This window comes from Lygodium microphyllum, chromosome 30 (assembly GCF_053477565.2).
Source record: "Lygodium microphyllum isolate KBCC chromosome 30, Lygodium_microphyllum_v1.1.10, whole genome shotgun sequence".
Taxonomy (NCBI): domain Eukaryota; kingdom Viridiplantae; phylum Streptophyta; class Polypodiopsida; order Schizaeales; family Lygodiaceae; genus Lygodium; species Lygodium microphyllum.
The window spans coordinates 107426722-107440806 of NC_141164.1; positions in this window are offsets into that span (position 1 = coordinate 107426722).

Sequence of the window (14085 nt, forward strand, 5' to 3'; positions counted from 1 at the left end):
TTGCTGAAGCTTTTGCAGGTAGAGATATTTATTCCATGGGAGATTTATATTCAGGCTATGACCAATTTCAGCTTGCTTTGGAGAGCCGAGACATTACCACAATGAAGACGCCTCTTGGTTTAGTCCGCATGTGTACTCTACCTCAAGGAGCTACAAATTCAGTAGCTCACATGATGAATGCCATGCATAAAGTGTTGAGAGATTATATTCCCCAACTAACTCTTCCTTTCCTTGATGATGTACCAATCAAAGGATGTGAAGTTCATGAGTAGAATGAAGAACTCAATGAACTTGGATGTTGCAAGTTTGTTTTCGATTATATTAATGATTGTGCTCAAATCTTGTCTAAATTAGAAGAAGTCCATCTTACTCTTTCAGGTGCTAAATCTGTTTTTGGAGTCGAAGAAGTTCTTGTGGTAGGGCATATGTGTGGTCCATATGGCCGAAAGCCCTCCAACCAAGATTGATGCTATAAGCAAAATGCGAGAAATGTGCACAAATGTTTCGAAGGTGAGAAGATTTCTTGGTGCATGTGTCTTCTACCTTATTTGGATCCCACATTTTGATCATGTTGCTGAAAATCTTTATCAATTGCTGAGAAAAGGCCAAAGGTTTATATGGGAAAAAGAACATACTCAAGCTATTCGGAAATTGAAGAAATTGCTGATTTCAGCCCCCACCTTAAAGAGGGCTAATTACTCTAATGGACAGCGTATTAAACTCATAGTGGACACAAGTCCTATTGGAATAGGATGGGCAGTCGGTCAAGACGACCTTGAAGGCAACAGATATGCAATTCGCTTTGGAGCAAAGGTTCTTAATGAACGACAAAGAAGGTATGCTCAAATTAAAAGAGAACTTTGGGGAGTAGTAACTGCATTGAAATGTGACCGGGAGTACTTCATGGGCACACATGTAATAGTTGAAACAGATTGCCTTCCACTCTTGGACATGATTGCCAATTGTTCCACTCCCGACATAACTATGCTAAGATGGATAGCCTATATTAAATCCTTAAATCCTGATTTGAAACATATTGCAGGAAGAGATAATCCAGTTGCTGACATGCTTTCGCGTGCCAGATATAAGGATGAAGAAGAGATGATGGATGAGAAAGAATCAGAGTCTATATTTGCTAAAAATGATGTAAATGCAAGTTCGGATCTGAAAACAACAAGTACAGCTGTACCTAATGATGGCTCACCTGTCAAAAATGCAGGTACAACATTAATTACAACAAGTATAATAGGTTCAGCTGCTAAAACAAATTTTACATCAGCAAAGAAGGAAGAAACATCCAAAGAAGGACAATGGGCAGCTGATAGACAACATGCTCAATGTTTTGTTATGGTTTGTTCACACTTTAAAGAAGAATATTATGCAGATGATTGGCCAAAAATTGGCTAATTTTTGAGCACTATGACAAAGAAGGAAGATTGGATTAATGAAGAGTTCAAGAGAATCAAGAGAAAAGCTATGGCTTTTTTCTTAAAGATGGCTACCTTTGGAGGCATGTGAAAAAGAAAGGAAGGGGGCCTATTCGTGTCTTAGGAGACAAAAAGACTCAAAGACAAGTCATGCAAGAATTTCATGAAAGCCTATTGGCTGGTCATAGAGGTATATGGGGCACTTTTGCCAAAATAAAAGAGAAATTTTGGTGGCAAAACATGTATAAAGACATTGAGCATTTTGTTGAGTCTTGTCATGTTTGTCAAATGTACTCTATGGTTAAGCATAGAGATGGGCTTCAACCTACCTTTCCCTTAACCATTCACTATAGATGGGTTATTGATTTAGTAACCATGTCTACAGGAATTTGGAACATGAGATATCTAGTACTTGCTAGAGAAGATCTCACAAATCAAGTGGAAGGAAAAGCCTTGACAACAAAGTCTACTCAAGCCGTTTGTAGTTTTTTACTTGAAGAAGTATTTTGCAGGTATGGCTGTGTTGCCAAAGTAACTGCTGATAGAGGAGAATTGGATGCTGATGAGGCTCGCCATTTCTTTGCTCAATTGGGAATCAAGCTATCTCTTACATCAGCCTACAACCCTGAAGGCAATGGTTAGAGCGAAAGAGGTCATCAACCAATTCTTAAAGCTTTGGCAAAATCTTGCAAAGGAAAGATGAGGGAATGGCCTAGAATGCTACCATTCGCATTATGGGCTGATAGAACTACCCATAGTGCAGTAAAATGTTATATGCCGGGGGCTGAACTAATATATGGACAACCACCTATTATGCCTATTGAGGAGTCCATTGTCACATGGAGTATCTTGCCTTGGGATGAAGGCATGAATAGAGAAGAGTTGCTGACTTTGCGCATAAGGCAACTTGAAAGAACGCCAAAAGTTGTCAAGACAGCCATTGAAAGGCTGAAAACAACAAGATTAAAGAATAAGAAGAGGTTTGACAAGCATCATTGACTCCGTCCAAGAGCTATTCAAGAGAAGGATTGGGTACTTGTCTATGATAGCAGCCTAGACAATCAATATAGTGCTCATAGAAAGCTAGCCAAGCGATGGTTTGGACCATATGTAGTAAAAGTAGTACATGATAATGCTACCTATTCTTTGGCTGAAATGGATGGAACTATGGTAAAAGTACCAATAGCCGGGAAACATATCAAGCTCTTCAAACAGAGAGAATATTCAACTTATGAGCTTGATGGCTTTGATATGAGCCATCTACTTGAAGACAAGCAGGAAGGAGAAGACTTAGAGGATGAAGATGAAGATATGTTAGAAGAAGACCCTCCTTAAACCTGTAATCTTGTGAAATGGCACATGCCGGAGGATGTGCATGTTAGGAGGGGGTGAATGTCAAAGAGTTTATTGTTCATAATATAAATCATGAGATTCTTATGAACATAGAAGAACTTTACTAGGATTTATAAGAGGAATTTTCATACATAACTCAGTCATTGTTACCCAACAACCAACTTAGATATCACTTAGTTACATAAGTTCATTTGTATTTGTCATACAATTTTCAGTTGTACCACGTATATTGATAAAAAAGATAAGTGTATGGAAATCTATAGCTTGATCAGCTGGAAGTAATTGATAGTCTGCAAGATAAATCACATTGATTCAAGTGGAAAATATGGTTAGAACTCAAGAAAAATGCCAAAAGTCCACTAGGTTCATGGGGGACCTAAAGTAATAAACTTAAGTGACCTGTCAATGACCTAAGTAGGTCAAAAAGTGAAGTGGGAGCTGAGCAGGATGCAGCCCGCATTTTTCGGCGCAAAATGTGGGCCTGCATACCTACAATAAGTGGAGAAGAACTGTGAGCTATGGTGCATGCTTTGGAGCATGCAAACTGAAGGCTAACTGGAGCTGAAGATGAAGATACAAAAAAGAAAGGTGAGAGCTCCTCTTACCTGTCCATTTGGTATGACGAAAATGAATGGTATGATAGTCTATAAAAGGGAAAAATCTGAGAGAAAAGTATTCAGCCTGCTCTTGTGTACGTCTTCTCTCATTTTATTTACCTTATTCATGGTCCAATGAAGCCCAAATTGTACCCAAGTACTTGAGTGACTTTGGAGCAAGCAAAGGGGGAGGATTTTGAAGGTGTATGGGCTGTTATGGGCTGAAAAAACCAGTCATAAACAGGGCAGCCCACTGTTCTCGTCCATTTTGTTGAGCAAACAAGTGATCCATGTGGTTGTAATAGAAGAAATTGACCTCTTATCATTAGGGATTCACTCATTAATGATTAGAGGAGATTATTCTTGAGTTTATGTACACTTTTTGAGCTTGATTATGGGCTGGAAATTTCTATTTTAAAATAGGGCTGAAGTTAAATTTATGCTCCATCAATGCATTTCATGTATATTGATCTATGTCTTGAATGTACTTGAGTCTACCATCAAAATACTTGTTTCTTGGAGTTGTAATCCGTCTATGTACATGAGATAGAAGCCCTTTGAGCTTGCATTTGGTATATGCATTTGGATTAAAATCTGAGAATATCCTTTATGTAATGGCTTATTTTTTCCAAATGTATTTAATATAATCAAGTTAAAAGCATTCATTCCATTCATGTATGCTAAATACACAGAAAAAGCTTGATATCTTTTTCTTCAACTAAGTCATTTCTAAAACCCGAATCTTGTCAAACTCCATTCTTTTTCCCTTCTCCAAACCTTGAATCCCACACTCTTCTTCTGCTCTAAGCCTCGGTTGTAGACCTTCAACCCCTAACATGACTACATCGCAATTCATCCTCTGGAATGTATGATAGTCCGCCTAGCTCAAAAACTCCCCAAAATGGTGTTTGCCTTTAAGCACGTGATGCATAGAGGGCCAAGCCACAGATTAAACTTGGTGGGAGACTGAGATCCAGGAGGGGAGGAGAGATCTTCGCTGGCACTCCATGGGAGCTCACGTGAAGGTCTCAAAATGAAGAAGAAGTCTCTTTCGAAAAAGTAACCACAGCTAAATCTCCTCTAAGTGTTGCAGTGTCCTCCTCCACTAGAACCCTAGAATTTTTACCTCAATGTTGAAAAATGACCTGCCATTTTTGTCTTTCTGCCTCCGTTTTTTGTCTAAGCTCCATTTAAGACTCCAAGAAAGGCTACCATCTCTGCCTACAGTACTCCCTATGTACCTATGTGTCTGAGTGACTAGGGTTTCTGACAAAAAGGAGACTAGTTTTGAAAATGAGGAGAGAAAAGACTGGATCAAAGACCGAAGCTCTGATATCAACTGTAATGAAGGAGACCTAGGAGAGAGAAGGAGAGAAGGGAGAGACCGCAGAGAGGAGAGAGAAAAGGACCAAAGAGCTAGGCTCTGATACCACTTGTAATGAAGGAGACCTAGGAGAGAGAAGGGAGAGACTACAGAGAGGAGAGAGAAAGAGAGAGAAAGAGGGTTACGAGGAGAGAGAAATACTAGGAGTAGAGAGAGAAAGACAAGAAGAGGAGAGAGAAATGGCTAGCAGCCATGGAAGGACAGGGAAGAAGGTGAAAGGGCATATGTATATTTATTAAAATGGTACCTATGCAGTGTCCCTTATACCTTTTATAATTAGGTCAACTTGACCTAAGTATTTCCCTCAATTACAATTAACTTTAGTAGTAATGGTACAGAAACTAATACGAAAGTTCAATGGACCAAGGGGAAGAAAAAGCTCTAGAAGTAAAACCTAAGGTCTATACATTATGGTGTACATCAATATGAAACCAATGATATTGTGGATAATGCTAAGAAGGATGCATCATTAGTGAATTAACAAAAGTTGGTGAGGTGCAAGTTATGATGAATATGACACGAAGCATGTTTTTGTAAAAATAATAAGTATTCCTAGCACCGTAAAGTTTCTAAAATCCAAAATACTTTGGATTTTCCAAAATTATACTCCTTCTGCTATGGTTTGCTTACTTTTTTACATTGAAATTAGGCCATTTTCTAAGAATACCAAAATGTCAAATATTCAAAGTTTGACAAATTATATCTTATTTTTGAAAACATTTGACTCAAAAATGTGTGATTTCAAAAAAATATGTAAAAAACAATCAATATTTAAGGGAATCCTTCAAAAGATTCATAATGTTTCTCCTAAGGCGAAATATTACCCAAAAGATTTCCAACTATGTTTATAATTACTCTAATCACAAAACATGACATAAATATATGCATGATCAAACTCATAAAAGAAAATGCCTCAAAACCAATCAAACACAAGAAATAAGAAGAGAAAAAAACCAACAATTAAGAAATGTTGCTTTTGTTGTTTGAGCAATAAAGTATTATATAGCCAACATGCAATGCATGATGGGCCAACCCTAGAGAGCGATTCAAGGTTATCACTATGCAATAACATTTTCAATTCACAGCTCGTGTGTATGATAATTTTATTGATTCCCTAATCTAGTTTCCTTAGTGTAAGAGTAGGGATAGATACATGATTCTCAATTTTTCTTTTGATTGCTTAGGTGTGAGGCTCTCAATTGTTCTTTTAGTCTATTTTCTTTTACTTTTGTAGAGCTCTAATTTCTATATCCTTATATGTCCCACAATGTGCCAACATTATACTCTCTACCACATGTGGATCATGATCGTGATCTTAATATCTACTATTTTGGAACCAGTGATTACAGAGCCATGGGTAGGAAATTCATATCTCCAACTAAAAATAAGGATTTTGGCAAGATCCATGACTTCTTTTCGAGAATAGATAAGTTTGGGATTGAGTATATGAATAGGAAGGTTGTTGTATCTTCAACCAGTACCTTCATACTCTTGGATTATCCCTTTAGGTACATCATCGGATGGAGAGGGCATTCCACCATGGAACAAAGTAATGGAGATCCACATTCATCATGGGCTTGGGGTCACATTGACATGCTTTGTAGACCTTGGATAGCTCGTTTGTCTTGCATCTATCTCAATTAGGTTTTCAAGTGATTTAAGAAGCTCACCTTGATTTTTAATTCCAATCACCTTTGATCTTTTGGATTGTGCACCCTAAGCACTTCTTCTTCATGGATTGAGAGGCATGCACCCCATTTTAATCTAGATATGGAGTGTAGGTTTATTATTGTGGAGGACATTGTTCCAACAAGGGAGGCAATGGTTGATGGTATCTCCATTGAGGTGATTTTTTGTTGTATGATACCTTTAATATTTTACAATATTATTGTGACATGGCTATGTTCTTATGTCTAATATTTGTGTTGGTGTTCCATGGCATATGGATGCATTAATTCTCTACGTGCTTCAATATTATGGAGGGTTGGCTTTGATAAAGCTTGTGGAGTCCTCAGAGAGTTCACAAGAGATAGGGTATAGGATCTATAAATAACATACTTTCATAATTTCCAATTGTAGGTAGAATAATGGTAGCTAGTGAGGAGTTCCATGTCAAAGCTAATGTGCAACAAATTTTTCCAAAAGCTAGGCCAAAAATAGAGCACCAAGACTAGTTATAATTCTTCTCAAGTCTCCTTTTGATTACTCAAATGCAAGGTCTAGAAGCCAATACAAGCTAGGCCAAAAGTATTGTTATGGCATATCAAGACCATAACAAAAAATACAGGAAACATCAAACTGCCTGAAACAACTATGTTACTGTAGGAAACTCCTTGACATGATTTACAGCCATTTCATACATTTATTTTTTAGGAACACTATGCAAACACAAACTACATATTACATTCATCAACGTAGAACTACTATCCTGAAAACTATCACATAGTTTTCTATCATCACGACCACTCCTGATCAGATAACTTGAAATAGACATCATAAATATTGAGGACACAAATACACAGTAATAGAACTAGATATGAGTGACTAAAATCTAGCGTTGTCGTCCTGAAGAAGATAACATTACTCATCATGTAGGATCTCAAAAGATATAATCTCCTGAATGTCAGGAAGGCACCTGGATGTCAAGTAAAAACTTCATATGATATTTTAAGTCACTTTACATATGTTGGTTCTATATGTATACTAGTACTAAGGTATAAAAGTAATAATATCAAGTGCAATTTGAGCCTCAACACTTGGCACAGCCCGGTGGATGACTAGGACAGTCAAGACCTGAACCCACAAGGATGCAGCTATCTAATTGAAAGCATAGAAACTAAGTATGATAATGAGTAACTCAGAGAACACAATTATGCCTTGCTAGAGGCCTTGCACCCCTTGACAAGCCACACTGAGCAGCAATAGTGAATAGAGCCCCTCTAGGATATTCACAGTCCTTTGGTGTAGTTTCATAATTGGTTCTAAGAGTCAACAAAGTGCACTACAACATATCATGATAAAAAAAGAAGAAGTACATCAAATGCAACTAGCGAAAAGAACTAGGAGTATAAAGAGTGATGTCTTTGCAAGTAGACATCCAACACACCGGAACCATCAACAACATGATCCTCAGCAGTTCCATGACCCATAGCATTAATTTCTTCATGCACCTCATGAATAACTTCCTGCAACATAGCATCCTTGTCCATCATCTGAAAATTCTTTTGCTGCACTAAAGATGCCACATAATCATCACTCTTCCTCTTCTCATCCAATGCATTCTCCAACTTGGTAGTAAGATCCATATTCACAGCCTGCAAATCAGATACTTGTTGAACCAATGCATTTTTTTCATGAATCAGTGCATCATAATCAGTTGACATAAAAGCATCCTTAAGCATGTGATATGGTTTAGGAACCGTATTCTCAAATTTCCTAGCCATAACTTGCCAAGTAATTTTAACATCAGTAATCAAAGCATGCCGATTCTCATGAAATTAAGACTTTAGTACTACAGAAGCATCAACATCCACTTCCAAATTTTGCAATATCTACTCTTCAATATTTTTAAGAGGCTTAAACCTCTCCATGATCATCTTATGTTCAACATGCAATCCAACATGCATATCTACAAAATTCTGCAATTCTTGCATACATTTATCCTTTAATTCATGAGTCCATCTTTCAAACAATGATGTTGACATCTTTTGCTTATCCACTAACTGTTGCAAATTTGCAATTTCTGCAAGGTACTGTGTTTGCAGTGAATCATATTCAACTTGCTTCACCTACAAGTGTCTGGATAACTCATTAGACCTCTTTTGTTGAATATCCGACTAAAACTTTACCTGTTTAAGTTCAGCAGCTATTTTAAACATTATTCTTTTTTGTCTACTCAAAATATATCATCACTTTCTTTATCATATTCAATGCATCTAAGCTGACAAACTACTGACTGCAGCATCATCAACCCGAGAGTGACGTGAAACAAATGGAACATCTGTCTTATCAACACCCACATGCTCTCCAACAACCATAGATTCTATAGGAATTTGAGTATTTGCAGAAATATCATGTTGCTTAGTAATAGATCCATGCATACTTCTTAGCCAAAATTTGTTAATTTTCTGTTTCTTTTTTAAATGCTTCTGGCCCTCAGATTTAATAGTACCAACATGTTCATGGTTCCCAAGAGTAACCACATCATTCAAAGACACATCTTGATGATCTTTTTTAACAAATTCCAATGCAACCTTGCGAGCATATTATTTGTCATATACAACATGCACTAAATCTCTATAAATAGTCTTTTTGTGTTCATCACCTGCAAAGAGGCTATCACTGTCATTATCCTTGTTGATAGAATCAAAACCTACATTCTGACCATCAACCTGCACTGCATCACCCAATGTAGACAATGGCTTCAAACCATGCAAAGTCTCCAAAGCAACGTCAGGATATTGTGAGTGAGCATATTCATAGAGTGCAGCTAAATAACACCCCATTCAAGATTTCTGAAAAACCTTTTTAGGTCTTGATATCTTAATCTCAGTCATGAGTCTATCAAGCATCAATCCTGCCCAATTTGGCATGCCAATGTTCTCTGCATAGTAAATAACTCCATAAGTTTCCCTAGCTATGCTGCCGATTTTAATAAACATCATGAAGCATTCCATGAACCAATGCAGCTACAATTTCCTCACATCATCAATTCTTTTTAAGATATAGACATTTCTAGGACCAACAGGGTCCCCAAATGCCTGGCACATCTACTCTTCACTGCATCTCCATAATGTCGGATTATCATTCATGGGGGATTGCAAACACCCACGCAACCATTGTTGTAGTTAATTCTATGAGGTCTGCAATCATACCCTCCATTTTTCTCAACACATCCAATTGTGCTGACACATTAACATTCATTGCCCATCGAGACCATGGTAGACATGCAAACGCATATGGGCCAATACTTTGCAGCGAACCAATATGGACGTGGTCCTCAACATCAAGGACTAATATAGAGTCAACAAAGGGAGTACTCAGAGTGCTGGGACTCGACACCTGCGACACTTGCTTCGATGTTGATTCTTCATCCTTATGTCATGTCGGTCATTCATCATTGGATACTTCATACTCCTCCTCCTCCTCCTCCTCCTCTTCCAACTGAGCACGTTTTGGTAACACCAACTTCCTTGTGGAGCTCCATGCATGTGGGTCATGGTTGCAATAGCAAGGCACGAAGCACATATTGATGGAGAAAGAGAAGAAACATAAAAGGACCATGTTTCCTTCTCCATTTCAAAATTGAAGTCTAAGTCTTCTTTCAGTGACCCTTCTTTTGTGCCAATTTTCATGTCAGAATCATGCAATTGTGACCCTTCACACATGCAACCCTAAAAAATTGATTCGTTTGCACTGACATGAAAATTTAAATTAATAGGTGAATAATAAGGTTGCACTAGCCTTTTCAACCTGAAACCATTAACTACAGGTTTCAAGATATTTCCCTGCCAATTTTTTAGCAGGGATGTACCTTGTCCAATATCTTCATAAATGATAAATGGTCCAACATACTGAAGCTTTAGTTTACTTGGGAATTTTCCTAGTTGAGAACTGTAAACAACAACCCAATCCCATTTTTCAAAAAATTTCTTTTTAATGTGTCTATTCACCCAAGCCTATCTCCTTTGCTGCGTGATTCCTGACACATAGGCAGCTAACACCCTATCTTCCTCCAACTTCAGGAGCTGTTCCATTTGATGCTGCACTGACTCTTCAGGATCCAATTTATGTTCAACAGAAACTCTTAAACTTGGGACCACAAACTCCATAGGAACCACAGCCTCTAATCCATACACCAACCTGGAAGGTGTAAGTCAAGTTGTCACTGCACCTTGTATGCAGTCCTAAAAGCCCACAATGCATAATCCAACTTTACATCCCAATCCTTCATGGTATCCTCAACAATTTTCTTCAAGATATGGAGTAAGATCTTGTTGGAAATATCATATTGACCATTAGCATGAGGATGGTATGGGGTCGAAATCTTGTGAAGAATCATGTGCATGACGATAGTCAGATCTCCTGAATAACTTGATTCAAAACATGCTTACCCCTATCACTGACCAACTCAATGGGGCATCCAAACCTGGTCATGATGTTAGTATACAAAGACTTGGCCACACTAAGAGCTTTGTTATCCTTCAAGGCTTGAGCTTCCACCCATTTTGTGGCATAATTAGTCCAAACCAAAATGTATCGATTACCTGTCCTTTTTGCAATTGGCTTAATGGGTCCAACAAAATCTATTCCCCATTTCTGAAATGGTTCAAGTGGTAATACAGGATGATCCTACATTGGATCCTTGTCAAGAGGTTGAACCTCCTTGAGGCATTGCAAACACTCCTTAGCATATTGATAAGCATCCTTCAACACATTAGGCCACCATAGGCAGAATTTTCCTACCTATAATTTCTCTAGAAAAGTGACCTCATGACAGTTTAGAATGAGCTTCATGAAAAACTACTGGTTGCTCAAATTCAGGAACACACCTCCGTAAAACATTATCAACACCTCTTCTATACAAAATATTCATAATAACCTGAAATGACCGACTCTTCAATGCCAATCTTTTTCTTTGATTTGCTGTAAAGTGTACAAGCATCACTCCATCCTGTAAGAAATGCAATAGTTGATCATAATAGGAGTTAGGATCTATTACCTGAACTTCAAAAAGTTCAGCATTAGGAAGTTGATCAAGAACTCTTGTCTCCATATTATCATTTTCCAGTATGCTAAGATAATCAGCTATATCATGCTCTTTCCGAGGAGTATGAAATAACTTTGAAATCAAATTCTTGCAACAACAACATCCATCTGGCAAATCTTCCTGTTAACTAAGGTTTGTTGATAAGGAACAAGAGTGCCTAATGGTCCACATGAAATATGACTTGATTCCCAAGAAAAGAATGTCTAAATTTTTGAATTGAATACACCATACCAAGTGCTTCTCTTTCAGTTTACTGAATAATTTTTTTTAGCAACACTCAATCTCCGACTTGCATAGTAAATAGGTCTATACCATCCAGGTACTTTGTCCTGCATTAACATAGCTCCCACTGCAAGATCAAAAGCATCAACAAAAATATGGAAAGGAAAATCCCATTTAGGAGGTTGCAATATAGGAGCTACAATGAGAATTTTCTTGAGGACACTGAAAGCTTTGTCATGATCTCCCCTCTAGACAAACTACATCCCCTTTTTGGTTAAAGTAGTAAGAGGAGCACAAATATGTGACAGATACCTTAAGTACCTACTATGCCACTTCACTTGTCCAAAAAACCTCATAACTTCTTGCACATTGACTGGAGCTTTGGCTTTCTCAATAGCTACAATCTTTATTGGATCTATGCTCATACCTTCCTCAGATAGAATATGGCCTAAGAGCACACCTCTCTTTGCTGCAAATACTAACTTGAAAGGATTTAAGGACATACCAAAATTTTTGCATCTCTCAAAGCATAACCTAAGGTGTTGGAGATGCTCCTTCTTACTGCCAAAAACACAAAAATCATTAAAAAAAACCCTCATAAAGGTTGTTAGATACGGCCCAAATGTCTTATGGGCAGCTCCCTGAAACTTAGGAGGCCCATTTTTTAACCCAAAATTCATGACCGTACTAACATATGCTTCCCACTCAGTGATGAAGGATGTCTTATCCATATCTTTCGAATGCATCCTTATTTGATTGTAGCCTGCAAAACCATCCAGAAAGCTATACATTTCATGGCTAGCCACATCATCAACAAGCGAATCAACAAAAGGGATAGGGAAATGATCAGTAATAGTAGCGGCATTCAATCATTTATTGGTTTGATGAATCCAACCCTTAAGAGCTTGTCAATTTCTTCCTTTACCTGCTTCGCATAATTCAAATTCATCCTATACATTTTCTGAATAATTGGCTTGGCAACATTTTTAAGATTTATTATATGTTGACAAACAATTGGATCAAATCCCTTCATATCTGTGTAATCCCAAGCAAAGATATCCTTAAATTCTTTGCACAATTGGATGAGGTTTTGCTTGAACTCTTCTTCCACAAAGATACTGACCTTAATGGATTTAACCTCCTCTTCGAGATTCAAGTTGATTTCTTGAACCTCATCTTCAACAACCCTTGCAGATGTTCTCATGGTGTTCTCATATCTCAACTTAGCCCAAATAATTACTTTTTGACTCTCTGCATCCAGTACTTTAGGACTATCCCTATAGTAATCCACATCAGTAAGCTGATTTCCCAGTGTTTCTTGCTGAAATTCTTCAAGATAATTGTTTTCCTACTCTTGAACCCTTTTATGGGTCTCATTTTCTGATCTCTTCTAAACATCAGGTTGCTCGTGACCTTTAGGAAAACCCTCACGTTGTTGTCCCAACTAGTTTCTATCGGCAATTTGAACAACTTGGTGGTCCAAAACTTCATGTCATGTAGTTATTGAAGAATCATGATACTTCTGAATAATAGTGTCCACATCAATTTCAAACACTGGAACTACAAAAGGATTTGCTTGAAGAAACATTTCCTTCTCATCATCTTCCACTTCATCTGCCAAATTAATAGTCTAAGAGTTGCCACAGGTCTAGAAGAACTCTTCAGGATTACTTTATTAATTGTTGATAATCTGATCTCTTTCAATCCCCTTGGTATACATACATAATCACTCCCCCAATCATGCTTCCATTTAGCCAACTTAAATCAGGGTCTACCCAAAAGCATCTTATAGTAATCTCCAATCTCTGACATTCTTAACACAACAAAATTTACCATGAACTTCAGGCTAGCTACTTTAATTTCTTGATTCCTGAGAATTCCCAAAGGTTGTAACCTCATGTGGTCTGCCATCTTGACCTGAAATGGAGCTGGTAGCAACTCATCTTGCTTGGTTGCTATATATGTATGTCCAAGAAGTATATTAACTCTAGAACCCCCATCCAACATGACATCATCATGCTTCCTTCTTGCATATTCAACTTGAATAGTGGGCACTTGATAATCGACAACTTCTTGTTGGGTTGGTATAACTGCTTGTGGGTTGATAGTCAGGAACTGTTGATCTTGAACTAGTATACTCTCAAGAACCTCTTGCTAGTTTTCCCTGATCTTCAGGAGCAATTTCTCCTTGAAACTTGGAATGAAATCCAAGATCTGTTCCAATTTTAATTGCAAGGAACACTTCGCTAGAGCATGGAATAGCTCTGGCTGAACCTCCCTCCTGAAATTTTCCTACTTCTTTATCTTCCGGGTACTGATCTTGCTCATCAAGAT